At 38.8% G+C, this 19732-nt stretch overlaps 1 long non-coding RNA gene across 1 annotated transcript in view; it reads left to right on the forward strand.

The window, feature by feature from the left end:
* LOC117876215 overlaps nucleotides 1-19732 on the forward strand; it is a 165937-nt gene that overhangs the window by 69371 nt on the left and 76834 nt on the right. Inside the window, exon 2 of the long non-coding RNA XR_004645455.1 lies at nucleotides 467-566. This is a non-coding gene — a long non-coding RNA (uncharacterized LOC117876215). The remainder of the gene's footprint in view (nucleotides 1-466; nucleotides 567-19732) is intronic.

Below are 19732 nucleotides of genomic sequence, written 5' to 3' on the forward strand. Positions count from 1 at the left end.
TCCATGAAGGTACTTACATACAATTATCAAATCAAGTTAAACAGAATGAGCAATAAAGCTAGCATTGCAGTTAAGCTTGCCTTTTAGCTGTGCCTGCTTAACCTCTCCACTAGAAATAAAGGAGTCAGGCACCTCTTATTTTTGGTACTAATCATCCCTTTCAACTAATGTGCAAGTCAAATGGAAACTTTCCACTGAATTCAGTGAGAGTTGGATCTGGCCCCAAAGTAATTAAGATTTAAACCAATATAAGTTAAAGACTGAATGTACAAATCCCAACACTGCTAAAAGTACCAAGAGAAGTGTGCTTGCAATCATTCCTATTGTTTACATAACAATGGATATAAATGCAATAATGTTAAAACATTGTAGAAATAAAGGTAAGCTACAATTCAAAATCATGTATTCTATTCTAGCATTTGATTTCTGGCTCTGCTAATGTACATTACTATTCTACATTCAACAGTAAAGGTTTGGATCAATCTGATGCTCTTGGTGAGAGTTTACTGAACAAGAAGCTGTTGGAAGATTGTCGGATTTCTACTGAACTCAGGAAGTTCTTTGGTGTACGTATTACTTTATTTTGCAACTTATTTTATCTCTTTGCTCCTGCTGTTCAAAGTACATTTAGCTTTGTGTTTACTTGTTGCAAATCTTCTAGAAAACAAGTTTATTGGCAAGAAATAATGAATTTTAAATTCATATTGGAAAATCTTAAAGGAATGCAAGTTAAAATAATCACTAAAGAGAATATTGCACTAAAAATATTATTCTAAGGGTTACCTCCTCTAATCAAAGAAGAAAATATCATATGTTCAGCATTTAATTTTTGAAAAAACTGAATACTCTCAATAATCTTCTAACAAACAAGCTACCAATGAAAAATTATTCACGGAAATTATCTGATAAATAATTTGGAATAATATCTCAATGTGAGAATATTGGAAGCTGCTCCTGGAGAAATCTCACACACACAAAAAGTGACATTCACTGAATGACTGAATTGCTATTAATTTTTTATCAACTTCGGTTGTTGCTTCTCAAAATAATTGGTCATATATTACTATCACTTTGTGATAGAAATAGATTACTGATATAATTATTATGTGAATTCCATGAGGCACAGATTTTGTGAGTATGCTGATACTCTAACGTAGGAAAAGAACAACAACTTGCTAAGAGTAACCACCTCTGAAAGGTAATTGAGTAGGTTTGGGCAGGAAATCAAACCCAACACCCAAAATTAGACTAGAGTATTACAGCCCTCAGGAAAGTCAACTATTATGTGCCACAGGCAGAGAACAGGAGGGACAGGCGGTGCACCAATAGCGGAGGCCCTTTCAATGGCAGGGAATTAATTTAGTGAGATAGGCCAGGTGAGCAAGTGATCTGCGCCCACTGCCGCAGAGGAAACTGAACCACCCTCAAAGTGCCTGTCCATCTGAACTGGGTGAAAATCCCTTCCTGACTCTAACTTGGCAATCAGTTTGACCTTGAGCATGTGAGCAAGACCCACCAGTCAAGCACCTGAGAAAGAAAATTCTTGATAACGCGGTAGAGCACCAGCCCAACCAGTCCAGCGTCCCATTTCCAGACAGTCCAAACTTATGAAAATTTCAAAACAAAAGTAGTTTTGTCTAAAATTTCTTGTTTCAAAAATGTTAAAATAGAACATTTCAACTATTTTGAAACTTTTTTCCACTGATGGTGGGTTTCTTTTCTTGTTGTTTTTGTTTTGTTTTGTTTTTGAATCAGGAGATTCATCAAAACTGATCCTGTTTGCAAAAAAAGGTTAATTGAAATTTCCCAACAAGCTCTAGAAATGAGGTCATTCCTTTGGACCCCATTTTTAAAGTGTAATCTGTGACTGTAATTCTTGACTCTAAAAAAATTAAAGAGCTATATTTTGGGATGGCTAAACCAGCTGGGATAAAGTAATTAAGTTACCAAACCTTAATCCAAAACCACACACCAAACTTTTGCAAAAATTAGTATAAATTTATTTGTAAAATATTACTTTTCATTTGCACCTACCCGTGCATTCTCTTATGGTAGCCATAGAAGCAGCAGTGCCAAGTTATGGCAAGAATGGCAAATCAGGCCTGACTGGAAGCAAGAATTACCTGACATCTTGCGAGAAAACCTGTTCTTGTGAGATTTCCGGCTTAGTGGTGTTTTGTGTTTTTTTTTTTTTTTTTTTTTCCAAATTCAAGTTTTTTTTATTGTGTCAGAAAAGAATCCAGTGTTTTGGGTGTCTATACAGATCAAACCTCTGAACCTTCTGAGGTGCACACATCACTCATTAGATGTCCCATTGGAATCAGTTGCTATTCCAAATGTGTACTTGATTCTCATTTACAATAGGGCCCCTTTATATTGCCACAGAGATGAAAAGGGCCTTACTGAAACTAAGAATGAGGTTTGCACTTCTCTGATGGTGTAAAAGGACCTTAGAGCAAATGAGACTCAGGTTATGTGTCTCCACAACACTTGGCTATTTTCATGTTTCTTCCACCTGCGTGAAGGACCTGATCCAATGCTTTTTGAAGGCAAAGGGGATATTTTCATTAACTTATAAGGGCATTAGATCAGGTCCAAAGTCTGTTCAGTCCTAGCATGGCTGAAGGAAATTTGTCGTTCACTGTCCTTAACTCAGTTTCCACATAGTCCCTGGAATTGAGGATTTCTTTGGCATTTTAGTGTGGCTGAGATGATACCTGCACACCTGCATTAGTGTGCTCTGTCTTCCAAATCATTAATACTGAACACGTGTCAAAAACTGGCAGCAAGTCTTTCAAACATTGCTCTCTCCCTTTTCGCAGTTTGAGGCAATGTGTAATGCTCCCTCAGAAATTACCTCCAGACAAGACCCTAAGGGCCAGATCTTTACAATTACAAAGAACAAATATGTTCCAAATTTCTAAAGCTTGCTATATGGAGCATCAAAAGGGTACAAGGATTCTTCCTACCTCCCCCAACCCCTACCCACCTCATTCCCACTTCTCTTCTGCCAGATGATTCCTTTGTTCTGTTCCCTATCTCCTCAAGATTAAAGTGCTGATCCCCCTTTGAAAATGATGTCATTTTCTTGCCTTGGCAGGGAGAGAGTTCATTACAAAGCTGCAGTGTGACTGATGGCTTTGAACAGATATGGGTGGAGAGGAAAAAATGCATTCAGGGAAAGGTATGAAACTCAAAAGAGACAGGTTGACAGTTCAGCTGGCAGCAAGAGAGATGGAAAGAATGAAGGAAAATAGTTGTTTGGTGTGAATCTCTCTCTCATATTCTCATTTACAGCCATTGAAGAGCTGCTTTTATTTCCTTGATGGTTTCGTTTTGAATTGAAGCTATGGATTAGGAATCATTTTAACTATCGCCTTAGAGGTGACATGCAGATCAGTGTGAATACAGATTATTTTCATTACTAGGGTTTGGAAAATAATTTGCTGTTGAATCAGGTTATCTCTACATGCTGATGCTTGGGTCTTGTGGGGACTGATGCTTGTAGGATTCGAAGAAGCAAAATCAGGTTTGAAAATTATGTATCTCATAAAGTCAATTTAATCTTAGTGAAAGATTCAGCACTGATGACAACCGTGATGACCTAATTGTTCTCTTTACTCACAGAATAGATAACACATGGGAAATAACCCTGATCTAAACAACAACTGCTAGGGGTGGCAGGGTAATGACACTGCTGTTACCTTTTAGCCCTTCGTCTCTTTGGGCGATTCTGACAGTTGTTTCTATGACATGGACTCGGTGCTTAATTTGTGCCATGGCTGAGCCCTGGCACCTCTAGACTTGGCAGTTCTTAGCCCTGGGCTTGCGTCATCAATTATGAATGCAGAAACATTGCTTGAGCCTTGACACCTCTTTTACTAAAAATTAAGCACTGTGGTGGACTATTATCTGTAGGAGGATAATCAGTTCATTTCATAGGGTCCACCAAACAACCATTACATTTTAGAATCTAGCAAGGTTTTATAATAACTGAAGTCCAGACTCTGATCCCTTTATTCATGTGTACAGAAGGCCAGCAGAAGACTAATGTTCCTCCGGACTCTAATTTAAGCTGTATTTTGAAGTTTTAAGTGATTAACTGGCCTATTCTGGCCCCTTGTCCAAGGGTGAGTTTTGTCCACTGAACAGCACCTTAATCCATTAGCTTCACTGGGATTTACTATGGTGTAAGGCAGAGGTAGGCAACCTATGGCACATGTGCCAAAGGCGGCACGCGAGCTGATTTTCAGTGGCATCACATCGCCCACGTCTTGGCCACCGGTCCGGGGGGCTCTGCATTTTAATTTAATTTTAAATGAAGCTTCTTAAACATTTTAAAAACCTTCTTTACTTTACATACAACAATAGTTTAGTTATATATTATAGACTTGTAGAAAGAGACCTTTTAAAATGTTAAAATGTATTACTGGCACGCGGAACCTTAAATTTGAGTGAATAAATGAAGACTCAGCATACCACTTCTGAAAGGTTGCTGACCCCTGGCGTAAGGTGTTGTTCAGCATGAGCAAGAGTAATAGAGGTCTCACCCTCCCTGATTGAACTAACCTCGTTATCTCCAGACTGATTCTTGCCTGCATATTTATACCCGCCTCTGGAAATTTCCATTACATGCGTCTGACCAAGTGTGTATTCACCAGGAAAGCTCATGCTCCAATACATCTGTTAGTCTAGAAGGTGCCACCGGACTCTTTGTTGCTTTTTACAGATCCAGACTAACACAGCTACCCCTCTGATATCTTTGGAAAGCAATCTCATGTACACCTGCACATTTGCACACGTATGCTGTGGAATATTTACAGCAGTCAAAATTCTCAGACCTCATTTACACTCCATATGACACAACAAACAAATTAGCAGACAGGAAGCTCTTACCCTGCTATCATGTGAAAGCATCACTAACACATCTTCGTTTAGACAGATCCTTTGCCCAGAGGCAAAAAAACAGTTTACGCAGAACTATTAGGTAGATAGTCAAGTTTAAATATTAATCAAAATATTATTTGGCTTCTGAACATACAGCAAAGTAGATCCTTTAAAAAAAATCCTTAAATTTACTACATTTGTGGAATGATACAGTTAGTGCAATAGGTGGCTGTCAGTGCTATATATGCACTGGTGAAATATATTCACAAGGCTCCTCATTTATTTATTTATTTATTTTATTTTTCACCGGCAGTGAAATGATTCTGATTTGTAAAGGCCTCATTCCTGTTTTGCAAAGCTAAATTTGACTTGCCACTTTGACTTTTTTTTATGAAGCAGGCAGCCTGTTTGAAGCTTAGCCTCCTCTAATTTGTGGCAGTGACACACTTTCCATGAAGTGACCCATTTAATATTAGCTGTGCAGGTGTGACTTCTTTATGCTCCTTAAGAAATACTTTTTCCTTCTCTCATTCCTCCCAAGGACCAAACTTTAATGTCCATTTACAGAAATAAATACAATATCTATCTATCTATCTATCTATCTGCTTCTTTGAAAAGTTCTTAAAAACTCTCTCTCTTTTGGAGGAAAAAAGCCTGCCAATTGCAAATGGAAGCTGACTCCCATTCAGATAGTGATTGATTTTACTCCAGGTGCAGTCCATCTGAATCTTTCCCTACTAGTGGAATGAAACATCAGCTATGTTGATGTTGCTTCAGGCAAATGCAAATTAGAAAGAAGCTGTTTTCTTTGTTTTTATTTTTGACCCCCGTTGCTGTTTGCTCAAATATTCAAGACTTGCTCACTGCTTAAATGAATAATGAAGAGCAGAAGATATATGCCCAAAAATATCAACAAACACTTTTGGGCAGGTTAGTGTCTCAGGTCTGATTGTGAGGATGGTGATTGTGGGATGGTACCCACCTCTCAATGAAGAGTGCAAATACCCCCTTTGCTGAAACTGGCGAGTTAAAGTGACTAAAGCTTAATCTGACTCTTTAGGAAACAAAATGTTGATGTTGCAGCCCCCAGAAAGCTAAAATGGCAACCGTCCCAACAGGCACCTAGATAGTCCACCATTAAGAAACCTTCAATCCTTTATTTTAAATTGTTAAGCATTAAAAAAGTTAGTGTGCTATCTATGTGCCATTCACTGCTCCCCTTCTGATTTTATTTTAAAAATGCACTGCCCAATCCTGCAATCCAAAATCAGGCAAAATTCTATTGACTCCAGCAGGAGTTTTGCCTTAAAGGATAAGACTCTAAGGACATCAGGATCTGACATCTCTCTCTTTAGGCAGGACTTTGTCAAATCTTCAGAGGACCCTGAATAGAGTCATCCCAGCTTGTGGCTGAGATCAGAACCACAGCTTTTGCAGTTAATGGCTGGGGAATGGGATGGTGAGTGAAACTCTTTGCCAAAAAGAGTGAAGTCAGTAGCTAATATCCCTGAAATGTCTCTGGTCCAATCTTTGCAGTCCTTACTCAGCCAAAACCCCCACTAAAGACATTACAGTCAAAGTCATTATTGCCTAAAATTTAAAGTAATAATAAGCCTTAGCACTTGCATAGCATTTACATCTTCAGACCCTGTACAAACTATTAACTAGCATTAACACAGTCCTTCATGAGTAAGGCAGCCCTCTATGCAAAAGCCCTTCAAGTGTTTTAGCTGATCAGCATGTAAATAGCTCTAGCTGTTTTCATCTCTACTTCAGCTCCTCTCAGTCACTAAGGTTTATGGTCCGGTTCTGCACATCCTTGCACTTCTAAAACTCCCACCAAGATCAATCTCACTGAAGTCCATGGAAGTTTGTGGTGTGTTAGTGATGCAGGGATGAAAAAAAGATCTGTGATGCTAGTGCTGCATGTTATAGCTTCACTATGGAATTTTGTATTCTCTAAGTCGTGAATGTCAAATGATGGCAACACAGTGAGTCATTAATCTCCATTTCTGGGTAGTTCTGGATTGTGTTCACCTAAGAAATATCTTCACGGAATCTCTTCAAGGAGACTGCTTTGTTCTACATCTGCTTTTGATATGGAGAGAAGGGGCAGAGAATGAGTGTGATTCTTTGGATCATGATTAATTGAAGGGACAAAGTGTGGTTAAATGTTAGTCTCCATAAAAGAAAACATCAGATGTAGTTTGAATGAAGAGAATAGCTTCCAACAACAAACGCACACACCATTTTGTGCTTCATTCCCTGAGATTGTGCAGAGCAGATAATAGGCATTCATAGTCACACAGAGATCAATATCCTTTGGATTATATCTTCTCTTTAAAGATGCACTGATGGCATTTAAGAAATGAGATAAGTCAGCATATTCTATGCTCACTGTCTCCATTTGTTAGACTGAGATTTGGAAATGTCACAAAAAATTCCATTTAGTGTACCTATTTCTCATATTATTATCATCACTTGTAGGAAATCATTAGTGCCACAGGAAAGTGGCCTCTGGAGATCTCAGTACGGAGAGAACTCTGGATTTGCTATCTAATAGCTTCATGTGAAGAATTGGAGACTTTCAGAGAGAAAACTCCTGCCTGAGAACTTAATTTGGTAAGAGTTGTTTGACTTTGGAAAATGTGGGGTATTCAATTAACTATAATGATCTATCAAATTGATCTTAAATCTAAACTCCTGATCTGACATTCAAACTGAACCTAAACTTCCAAAGAACAAACAACATGTGACAGTCATGTTGCTTAATTCAGAATGCTCTCAGGTACCACTGTGATGACTACAGTATAAGAAACCATATAGAATAGGACAGAAATTCCTAGAGGAAAGGTGTCTCCATCTTCCTTATTGCTTTTTGTCTGCCCTAAATTTCCTGTAGCAAAATTCATACTCAACTTTTTACAGGCTATTTTACTACTCACATATTAACATCAGTGTTGTTGGACATAATAACAGACATGTGCTGGGTACATTTTCAGCTATTGTGATATGGTCTCTCTGTGTGTGGATGTGTGTGCATGTTTTTTAATGTCAACATTATAAACTGTTCCAGTATCACAATGCAATTTCAAATATATTCTAAATCTAAATCTGATCCTTCCATGCCCATAAAGAGCTCATTCCTTTAATTCATTTAGTCAATTTCTGTATTTATTTTTTTGTATTCAATAATATCTCCATGTGTATATGGAGAGAGGTAAAGTGGGTGAGGTGATATCTTTTATTGGATCAACTTCTATTGGTGAAAGAGACAAGCTTTTGAGCTATGCAGAGCTCTTCTTCAGGTCTGGACTCTGCATAGCTCGAAAGCTTGTCTCTGTCACCAACAGAAGTTGGTCCAATAAATTATATTATCTCCCCCACCTTGTTTCTCTGATATTCTGGGACTAACATGGCTACAACAACACTGCAAACACCAATGGAAGTGATGTATGTGTATATATGTGTGTGTGTATATAATTTTTAAAAATATAAACACATTGACTATGGCAACCTAAATGACTCCCTCCTCCTACACTTAAAGCTAATTACACAGCTTGACAGTATCTCCACACCATCCAGCTACGTTCTGAAAGAATGGATAGGTCTTGTACAGTCAACAGGCTTGGACTTTTTCAGATCTGGGGGGGAAGTAAATTCCACAGCTGAGGACCCTTCACTCAGAAGGCTCAGCTATAGCATACAAATGCAGATCTCGAGACTGTTAGAGTGTCTCCATTGATCTTAGCTGTCATGGCAACATTAGGGAGCTAGGAACAGGAATGGGAACAAAATGGAACTTTGTAGAATCCCACAAGAGAGGTGCCTTGCACTAGCTGAACAATTGCCCAACATCACATTCTTGGCTTTCTGAATGGCACTACTCAGGAAGATTCTCCCAACAAGATCTAATTCCTGTCATATCCCTCAGTGCACCTTGCTATGCACAAATTCTTTCTCATCCAGTAGACCAGTTAAGTTGGTGTGGAAAGAACTGATCAGCAAGTTGATAGCTTAAATATAGTAGCCAAATAGTTTTCAGTCAATCATGGGAAATCTTCAGCAGAGATAACAGAATTGAGATTTGGAATGTTCGGTAAATATAGCATTCCAACCAAAGGGGGCTGAACATAATCAAACATCCAGCTACATTGCTACGAGAGGAAGAAGGCTGAAATATATTTTTTATGCAATGTTCATTTTTAGCTACAACCGATGAGTCAGTGTGTGTGTTGGGGGAGGGGGGAGGGAGGAGGGAGGCCCACAGTGAAATTACAGTACCATTAACACAGCTTTTATTATTTATTTGTATTGTGGTAGAGTCTAGGAAACCTAGTTATGGACCAGGACCCTATAGTGCTAAACAATATAGAAACACACAACAAAAAGAGTTTAAAACTTAATATAAGAAAAGAGACCACAGGTGAACAGCACAAGTAAACAATTTAGTAACTTCTAAACCTAAAACAATTGCCCAGCTGATAGTAACTAAAAGCCAATCCTGAAAACATTGCCTTCTAACTTTCCACAGGAAATTAATTCAAATGGCCTGGTTATAATCTGAAAAGTGTGGTTTCTACTACTGGATGCAATGACTGACCCTCAACTACGGCCTCTGAATTGCAAGCACTTTTAAAATCCCATTCACTTAATTATGCAAAGTAGTATGATATCTTTGGGAATGATAATAAAGTGAAAAAGAAATCAGGAAATGTTAAGGACACTTTAATTATTAATTAGGTTAAAATTGATGCTTTCATGGCACGCACACTCTCACTTGACACTTGCAGAGCACTGCTGGCTTGCTGATAAAGAGTAGCTGTAGTTCATATTGAGAATGCATGCACCAGCTGAAGGGGGGGAAATGCCCCCTTCATCACCCAAAAGGTAAAAAAGCGAAAGCAGGTCAATAATAATAAGGCTGCGATCTATTGTGTCTCTTATAGGAAGCACTAAAGAAAGAAAATTAATTGTTCTCCTGTTCTTTGTTCTATGGGCAATTAATTCACATGATAACAGGAAATTATTTACTTGATTACATTTTGAAGCTCTAGTTTAGCTGACAACCATTTGTATTACAGTGAGAATGGTCAGACATACAGTACCACTAGGATGGCTAAAAAGCCCAATCCGTGGGTGTTGGATAGCGCCCTAGATGAGTTGCTCATGCTATAAAGTGGAAAAGTGACGCAAACCGCTGCAATGCAGATTTCACTCCTCTGCTACAGCACAGAACTCATTTAATCAGTCATAGTGGGGACCTGGATTTCAGTGCCTTTATGTGTCGGCCAAGCTGAGCCAAGCCAATCTCAACCTCTTTGGGTGTTTAACCAATAATAGTAAATATTTTTTTAAGCATTACAGGCCTGATTATCCTCTGACACTGACAACAGTTTTCACTGGTGTCAACTCCATAGTCTTCACCGGAGTGATGTGAATCAGGCCCAACATATGTTGTTGGCTGAATCCTTCTCTCCTAAATCACTTATTAATTAAAAGGTCCAGTATGGCTAGAGTGCTTATAAAGTTAACCATTGTTCACAATGTGGGGCATGGCATTCAACCAAGCTTCTTTTGCAAACAGCACTAGCTAACAAGAGCCTACTATGCCTCTAGCATTTATTTATGTGAACATATGTATGGATCTAGCATTTATTTATGTGAACATATGTATGGATGATATGCATGATCATAACAATAATTGTCTTGTAATGAAGAAAAGGAATTTTTTTTTTTGGTTTGGTGGTTAAAGTTCCTCCAATTCTAGCAAAAGGAACTGCACATGGTAAAATATATTGACTCCCTCTCCCAAGCCATCTGTCAGTTTTTCTATTGAAAGTGTGTCCCATTACATTTATTCTGAGCTGTCTGGTATAGTCTAATATTCCTTTCCCCCCCACACCTTCCAAAAACAACACCAAAAAACAAAACACCCCCACCCCCCCAATGAATGTATGTTTGGCTACCACCAGAACATGTTCGTAAATTAGAGTTTTTAAATGGATACATAACCTTAAATGATAATCCCAGTAAAATCACCAAGCGATCATGACACAATTTAAATCCTGTGATTTTTCTAAATTAGAGAGAAAACACTGATCCAGGGTTCTTGAGTTTTAGAATAATCCCATCACTTTTGGGAAAAGGTGCCAAACACCCCTTAATTCCTTCAGTGATGATTAGGGTGCCCTAATTTAAAATAAATAAAAAGGTTTCAGTCTAGATAGGGACAGATACTAATAGGGAAATCATGTAGTGGTTTTCTTTGATGTAGTGAATGAAGCAGCCCTCCTCCATGTGTGTTATCAACATTCCCAAGTAAACCCTGTTTTTTGGAGTCCTCTCAGTTTTCCATATGTAAGCTATTCTCCTCCATTTCTGATTTAAAGACCTATAAGTGCATTGCAGAGAGAGTGGGCCAGATGTCCTGGACATGTCTGCTCATTTCTCTCTGCTCAAGTGACATAAAAGGAGAGGAGATTTCCTCTTTATAAGGGAGTCCCCAGAGGGTGCAAGCTGGCTCACTCAGGCCCCTTCCTGTAGCCCATGATGTAGGAGACATGCCAGCGAAAGGGAGGGGTGTGTGCCACAGGAGTGGCAAGACCATGGCCAGGATGGAAAACCAGGGTGCCCAAAACTTTCTAACACTAAAGATTGATTCTTTCTTTCTTTCACCAAATCCTGCGAATTCCCCCAAATTCTGAGAATAATGCTCAAGTCACAGATAGTTAAAGGTGGTGATTTCTAAAGGAGCAAACATTTTTCTCTGTCTCCTCCATTCCCAGCAGCTGTTTCTCCCTGAATTCTGTCAGTGCGCTGTTTGGAAGCTCATTTCTTTCCTCTTTATGAAGTATTTGTTGTTCATCACCCCAAATTGTGCCCTGTTTGATAAAATGCAATGCAAAAAGTAGTTTTGTTAATGCTACCACTCGCTAAAGTCATGTTCCATTTTAAGAAAATGCACTGTACAACACTGCAAATGGGAGGAGGAGGTCGGGGGTGGGGGGAGTCATACAGGCTTTTTCAAACCTTAGTAATGGAAAAGATTTCATACTCTTTGAACAATCATATGCTAATCCTAATTTTAATCCTCTAATGCTTCTATACACACAGAGAAAACTAAGCTATTTTAGACATGGTTAACCAAGCAGAATCATCTTCTCATCTCTCTGTAAAAAGTCTGTAAAATAAATTAAATCAATATCGCATATATAATCAAAACTACCTCTCACCCTCTTTTCCTTTCCCTCTTTTGGACTGTGTAATTTTGGACAGAGTGAATATATATTTTTTTATTTTGGACCTTTATCAAAATGGGTTTGTAAGAAAGCTAATAATTCCACGTTTCAGGATCTGAAGGTATTTCTACATTACTCGCTGGATCGGCGGGCAGTGATCGATCCAGCGGGGATCAATTTATCACGTCTAGTCTAGTCACAACTTTGGTGTATAAGAGACATTGCATAATGACCATCATGTTGGTCATGTTTGGGAACTGAACTTATTACCTATAGATCTAAAACATTCATATATTTTTGAAGCCAAAAGGGACCATTGTGATCATCCAGTCTGACCTTTTGCATAAAACAGGGCACAGGACTTCCCTCTATTAATTCTTAATTCAAGTCCAACAGCTGTGCTTGAACTAGAACATATCTCTTAGAAAAAAAAATCAATCTTGATTTAAAACTCTCCAATCATATAGAATTCAGCACTGTCCTTTGTAAGTTGTTTCAGTTACACTGCTCTACAGCCAAAATGCTTCTAAAATAAATATAGTCAACCTTTACTAATTCTGGGTCACTGAGAACGAAAATGATGCTTAAAATTGTTGATTGGCTCTAGTTTTCAAGATATGCTATTGGGTCAGTATATACGACCCTTGACTTGGGAATGGCGGAGGATAAGTGAGTTATAAAGGGAAGGGATCTCAATTTAAACCAGAAATGACTAAAATACATCTTTGACTGGATCTATGAATAAATCTATGACTGGGTTTGGACAGTACTTGCTTTTTAGGCAAAACAATGAATGATGCAATCTGAAGCTGGTATTGAGTCATACATGATATGAATTGCATCATGTTAATCCTAGAAGTCATGGATGATGCAATCATAACGAAGCTGACCTCACTCTGCTGAACAAATTGCCCTATATCAGCTCTAGAAATCATACAGTGTCGTGCTCTCTTATTTGTCAGTGTTTGATTTTGCAAAGGGACACATTTCTGTTTAATCAAAGTGAGCAGAGATGCCTCATACTTGGGTGAACAGTGCAGATAACTTCTGCTATGTTTGTGGTGAAGTGACTTTTGCATCACAAAAGCGCAGTATAACCACTATGGTTAAGAAAGCCTATCACCTTTATTTTGGCTGCAAAATTGGAGATCAGAACAAGAGGTGGGCCCCACACATATGCTGCAACACTTGTGCAACAAATCTTCGCCAGTGGTTGAACAGGAAAAGGAAATCTATGCCTTTTGTAGTGCCAATGATTTGGAGAGAGCGAACAGATCATACCAGCAATTGTTACTTCTGCATGGTGCCTCCAGTTGGGAAAGGTATTTCAAAGAAGAAAAAGTGGACTGTGCATTATTCAAACATTCCATCAGCTATACGCCCAGTACCCCACGGAGAAGGACTGCTGGTTCCTGATGCACCAGAATCATTCTCACTTGAGTCAGATGAGGAAGATGAAGAGGACGAAACTGAACCATCAATGTCACAGGACCCACATTTTAACCCATCCTCCTCCTCTGAACCACACCTCATAACACAAGGTGAACTGAATGACCTTGTCAGGGATTTGGAACTACCCAAGACTAAGGCAGAGCTGTTGGGCTCCAGACTACAGCAGTGGAATCTCCTGGCAGGTGATGTTAGGGTTTCCATGTTCCGTGACCGTCAAAAGGATCTTGTCCCATTTTTCTTCATGGAAGGTGATCTTGTAGCCTGCAACAACATCGATGGTGTGATGGCAGCCCTCAACATCATTCACGATCCAGATGGGGGGAGACTGTTCATTGATTCATCGAAGACGAGTCTTAAAGCTGTTTTACTGCATAATGGCAATGTTTTGCCATTAATTCCAGTTGGTCATGCAGTCCATATGAAGGAAACCTATGACAACATGAAACAACTTTTGAGGTGCATAAACTATGACCAACATCAGTGGCAGCTTTGTGGTGATTTGAAGGTTGTTGCTCTCTTGCTTGGTCTGCAGACTGGATACACAAAGTACGCTGTTTTCTCTGAGAATGGGGTAGTCGTTCAAGAGATTCCCACTACATCAAGAAAGATTGGCCACTCCGACAGTCATTGGAGCCTGGGAGGAAAAGTGTTCAGCATCCACCACTTGTTGAATCAAGGAAGATTTTGTTACCATCCTTACACATCAAGCTGGGTCTGATGAAGAACTTTGTCAAGGCCATTGACAAAACACAAGCAGCTTTCAAGTACCTCCATGGAAAATTTCCAAGGTTAAGTGAAGCTAAGATAAAGGAAGGTGTCTTTGTTGGTCCTCAGATTCGTGAACATCTTTGAGATGATGCATTTGACCATGCACTGCGTGGCAAGGAAAAGACGGCCTGGAAAGCCTTCCAGTTAGTGGCAATAAATTTTCTCGGAAACAACAAGGCAGACAACTACAGGTTGTTGGTGGAAAACCTCCTCAAGGCATACAAAAGCCTTGGTTGCAACATGTCACTAAAGATACATTTTTTGCTCTCATATCTAGATTTTTTTCCACCGAACTGTGGAGCAGTGAGCGATGAGCACGGCGAGCAATTTTACCAGGACATTGCAACAATGGAGAAATGCTATCAGGTCAAATGGAGCCCATCAATGCTTGCAGACTATTGCTGGACAGTGAAAAGAGATGCTCCATTTAATGAATACAAGAGACAAGCCAAGAAGCGCCGAGTAGACACTGAATAGGACTAAACTATGTACATAATAGTTTTTTGCCTTTTGTTTCATAATAAATTTTATTTATATAACCCTCTTGCTGATTTTTAAAGTGTTACATAAACAGGACAGGTGAAATATTATCATGTAAAGCAACCATAAACACATGAAATAATCTAGGTTTACAATTTATGATTAAAACTCTACTATCTACATAATTTACATTGACATAAAATGTAAAAACTTAAATATCTTAGAAATAGTAGCCAATCAGTTGTTTTAATTGTCATATTTGAATTCAGCACATCAAAATACATAATAAATAGCACATTTTATCTCCGAAGCAGACGACTTCTCAAAAATTGTAGACCAGTGTTATTAATTACCCTCACTGATAAGAATTTGCACCTTATTTCTAGTCTAGTCTTGATTTCCAGCCATTGGTTCTTGTTATAGTTTTGTCTGGTAGTTTGAAGAATCCACTATTATCAAATTTCTGTTCCCTGTGAAGGTACTTATACATCGTTAACAAGTCATTCCTTAAATTTCTCTTTGATAAGCTAAAGGTGGAGCTCCTTGAGACTTTCAATATAAATCATTTAATCATTCTCATGGCTGTTCTCTGAACACTTTCAACATCCTTCTTGTAGTCTGAACACCATAATTCGATATTGTCTTTAACTCTCCTGGCCAAAAATGTCTCCTTGTGAACTTTTGCTTCCCTTATCAATTTTCTGTACTTCCTACTTTATAATTTACATTCGTGATTGTCAACTTTCCCTTTTTTCTTTTTTTTTAATAGCTAATTTCATTTTCTCTCCATGACAGCCTGGTTTTTTGTTTGTTTGTTTGTTTGTTTGTTTGTTTGTTTTTTAACCAGTGTAGCCTTCTTTCGCAGCTTTGAGATTACTGCTTTTTGAACAATGAGTTAAATGTTCTTAAACAGTTCCCTGGTATTAGTCATAGCATCACCTCTACAGTTTGAACTAAAGAACTAAGTATCCTGACTAGGAGTTATCACACACTCTGTGGGTCTTACAGAGGGGAAATATGTAAATCATATTGAAGAGTGGGTGCCTCCAAACGTGTTTTTTTTTTTTTTTTTTTTTTTTACTGTTGTCAGCCTAAGTCTAAAAGATCAAGCCTGTAAGGGGTGCAGGAACTATGAACACCTATTTTCCATATTTACTTACAATAGTCCTGAGGTTTACCTCTAGGTAATGCCTTCTGAAAAGTCCTGAAAAGTCCGAGCTCTGACTTGGGCTTCATCAAAGAGTTATGCTGAGGTGCAGAAAGGAAGGGGGGGGGGGTAATAGTTATATGTATTTTCTCAGCACCCCTTAAACCAGTACATGCACTTTTTTTTAACACACCAGCCAATTGGGACTAAATGAGTTTAAACCAGTGACACTTACAAACTGAGGGGCTGGAAGAAGGTATAAATTACACCAACTTACACTCCAATACACCTATTTTCACATCAGCTCTGAATTTGAACCAGGGTCTAATTTATCAGATAAAATCTATTGTCACAACATAGGTGGGCTACCACCACATCATATGTTGTCTTTTAGAAGCTCTGTGGATTATTATGTTATAAACACATTCCCTTCTGTTAAGCCACTTTGGAAGATGATACTGTATAATGCTTAGCGTGAGATAATCATGCAGGACAAAAGAAAGGACATAATAACATGTATTGGAAATAGCAAGTAGAAGCCTGGTTTACATGCTGTATTGAATGCCTCAAAAGAACAAATTCAGGCAGAAGTAGCAAATGTCATAAAGTATATGACATCCCAATAACTCCAAAATTATGCACACTGAAGGTTATAAATGATGTGGCAATAAAGCAAAGAGGAAGTGGCTAGATGTCAATTTAACTGCAGCCATATACAGTGTGGTTTAAAGTGAAGAAGGAAGCATTATTCTTTCCACATGTGTGAATGTCTAGCCCTTCTTTTCTCAGTCCTCAACTGATCACAAGGAAGGCTCAGATAGTGGTATACATGCTATCTTTATAAGTCTGAAAACACATCTATGATAACAGGTCTGTTTCGGAAAAGGATTTTTTAAGCACCTTACCCATGCTTGAGCTGAACAGAAATGTTTCCCTACCTTGGATTTGGTTTTGGCTTCATTTTAGATATGCTGATTCCATCATTATCCATTTCTGCTGAAGGTTTGTAGGAAATATTTATCACAGCAAGCAATTTCCTGTAGTGTGTTTTCTAAAGTTTTATGGATAGGTGAACCAGTTCAGGAGATGGGGGAGGGAAAGAAAAAGAAGCAGCAGAAGATACTTTCAGTGCTTATTCTGTTTTTAGTTTCTGCTGGGACTGTCAAGATGGGGCCCAAATAATAACTATTGTGAAGCTAGTTATTGTTGTGGAGACTACTGTCCACTGGAAAATGGGTTAAAGCAGTTAACTAGAGAAGTGTGAAAGCTCAATCACAGGTGGGCAGCCTTCTTTACAAAGAGGTGGTTATGGAAATATTTAAAACATATGGCTCTGCAGCCTCAGAGGAACTAAGTGGCCTCATTCATTTGCAAATTTCTACCAATTTATCTTAAAAATAAAAAGCAAACCAATTATAAGTCTATTTACAGAACTTAATCCCAGTAAAACCTGCATATAAGTGGAATTACATAATGTCTAGATGAACATAAGAATGGCCATACTAGGTCAGAACAATGGTCCGTCTAGCCCAGTATCATGTCTTCTGATGGTATCCAATGCCAGTTGCTTCAGAGGGAATAAACAGAACAGGCAATCATCGAGTGATCCATCCCCTGTTGTCCACTCCTAGCTTCTAGTAATCAAAGGCTGGGGACACCCAGAGCATGGGTTTGAGTCTCTGTCCATCTTGGCTAATAGCCATTGATGACCTATTCTCCATATACAGTGTATATTAACTAAAAATACCTTGAACTGAAAGTTCTTTGATGTAATGATCAAATTAGAAATAGACACACATTCCAGTTCAAATTCTAGTCTCTTCATTGACTCCAAGATTTAGTCCTATACGTATATATATTCACTTATACATTTTTGATGTTTTCATATTAAAAACCCATTATTTTTATTTTAAAAAAAAAGGTATTTGATTTTTTAAAATAGACATTTCCAATGTATTCAATATCCAATCAACTGTTTGTATTGCATGTGGGTGGAAAAGATGTTGTGGAAGAACATGTAATGTGAGTTTGTCCCTTTGAAACAATGAGGGAGAAGATAATTGGCATATCTCCTCCACTTCCATGAGACTCCTCCCACTTCCTCTTTCTTGATTGTGTCTTTGACAGAAGTAGAACAGACAGGAGTGATAGAGCTCCTGGGATCTGTAGGCAAAAGAGTAACCATTAGCTTAACAGGGAGTTCTATAAATATTCTGTTAGACTAAGCTGTTCCACAATGTTGTGAGCCCTGGGAATGAAGTAAAGATAGAAGTGAACTAATTATGCACAGGAGTTGCTGTGCCACAAACCCAGGAAGTGAAGACCAAAAGATAAATCCCTTTCCTCTTTCTTACAATACCTGGGCAAGTGTAATAAAGAAACATTGGACCTGATTTTCCTTTCACTAAATTGCTGTAAAGTAGGACTAGCATAATGGATGCTGATGGAGTTACATGGGTGTAAAACTGGGGTAGGTGAGAAGAGAATCAGACCCATTTAGCTGTTAAAAGCATATGCAGTTCATTACTTATTCTGACTAGTTAAGAGTTAGGGCTGGAGGATGCAGATCTGGATATAGACTGGGTGTCTCTCACTTGCATTTCCTCCGTGTCTCAAACATCAAGCCCAGTCCTGAGAGCTGCTGACACCAGTAGGAGTTGTGGATGGTCAGCACTCTTTAGGATTAATCCAAATGATTAGTGTAACACCAGGGATGAAATCCTGGCCCCATTTAAATCAATGGAAGCTATGCCACTGACTTCTGTGGAGCCAGTATATCACCCTAAAGCTTACTCACACAACTCAGACAACTACTCCCATAAAAAAAAAAAATACTGTTGTGCTTTGCCTTTGTGCTCATTAGTATAATGGTATTTGCTAAGCCTATAAAGCCCCATTACGATGAAGACCATTATTGGAACGGGCTGGAAAATATGAATTCTGTTTCATGAAAAATTTTGAGTTTTCAAAATTTGTTTTCATTCTGCACTGGAATGAAAACACTCTTTAGTGACAAAACCCCAGAGAGAGAGGGAGAAGGTCTCTTGTTTTGATCAGAAATTCCATACGGTCTCCCACAGTATTCTTGCCAGCAAGTTAAAGAAGTGTGGATTGGATGAATGAACTATAAGATGGATAGAAAGCTGGCTAGATCGTTGGACTGAATGGGTAGTGAACAACGGCTCGCTGTCTAGTTGGCAGCTGGTATCAAGTGGAGTGCCCCAGGGGTTGGTCCTGGGACCGGTTTTGTTCAACATCTTCATTAATGATCTGGATGATGGGATGGATTGCACTTTCAGCAAGTTCACGAATGACATTAAGCTTGGGGGAGATAGATATGCTGGAGGGTAGGGATAGGGTCTAGAGTGACCTAGAAAAATTGGAGGAGTGGGCCAAAAAAAATCTGATGAGGTTCAACAAGGGCAAGTGCAGTATCCTGTACTTAGGATGGAAGAATCCCATGCACTGCTACAGGCTGGGGACTGACTGGCTAAGCGTCAGTTCTGCAGAAAAGGACCTGGGGATTACAGTGGACGAGAAACTGGATATGAGTCAACAGTGTGTCTTGTTGCCACGAAGGCTAACGGCATATTGGGCTGTATTAATAGGAGCATTTCCAGCAGATTGAGGGAAGTGATTATTGCCCTCTATTCGGCACTGTGAGGCCACATATGTAGTATTGCATCTAGTTTTGGGCCCCCCACTATAGAAAGGGTGTGGACAAATTGGAGAGAGTCCTGCGGAGGGAAACAAAAAT

This window comes from Trachemys scripta, chromosome 4, assembly GCF_013100865.1.
Source record: "Trachemys scripta elegans isolate TJP31775 chromosome 4, CAS_Tse_1.0, whole genome shotgun sequence".
Lineage (NCBI taxonomy): Eukaryota > Metazoa > Chordata > Testudines > Emydidae > Trachemys > Trachemys scripta.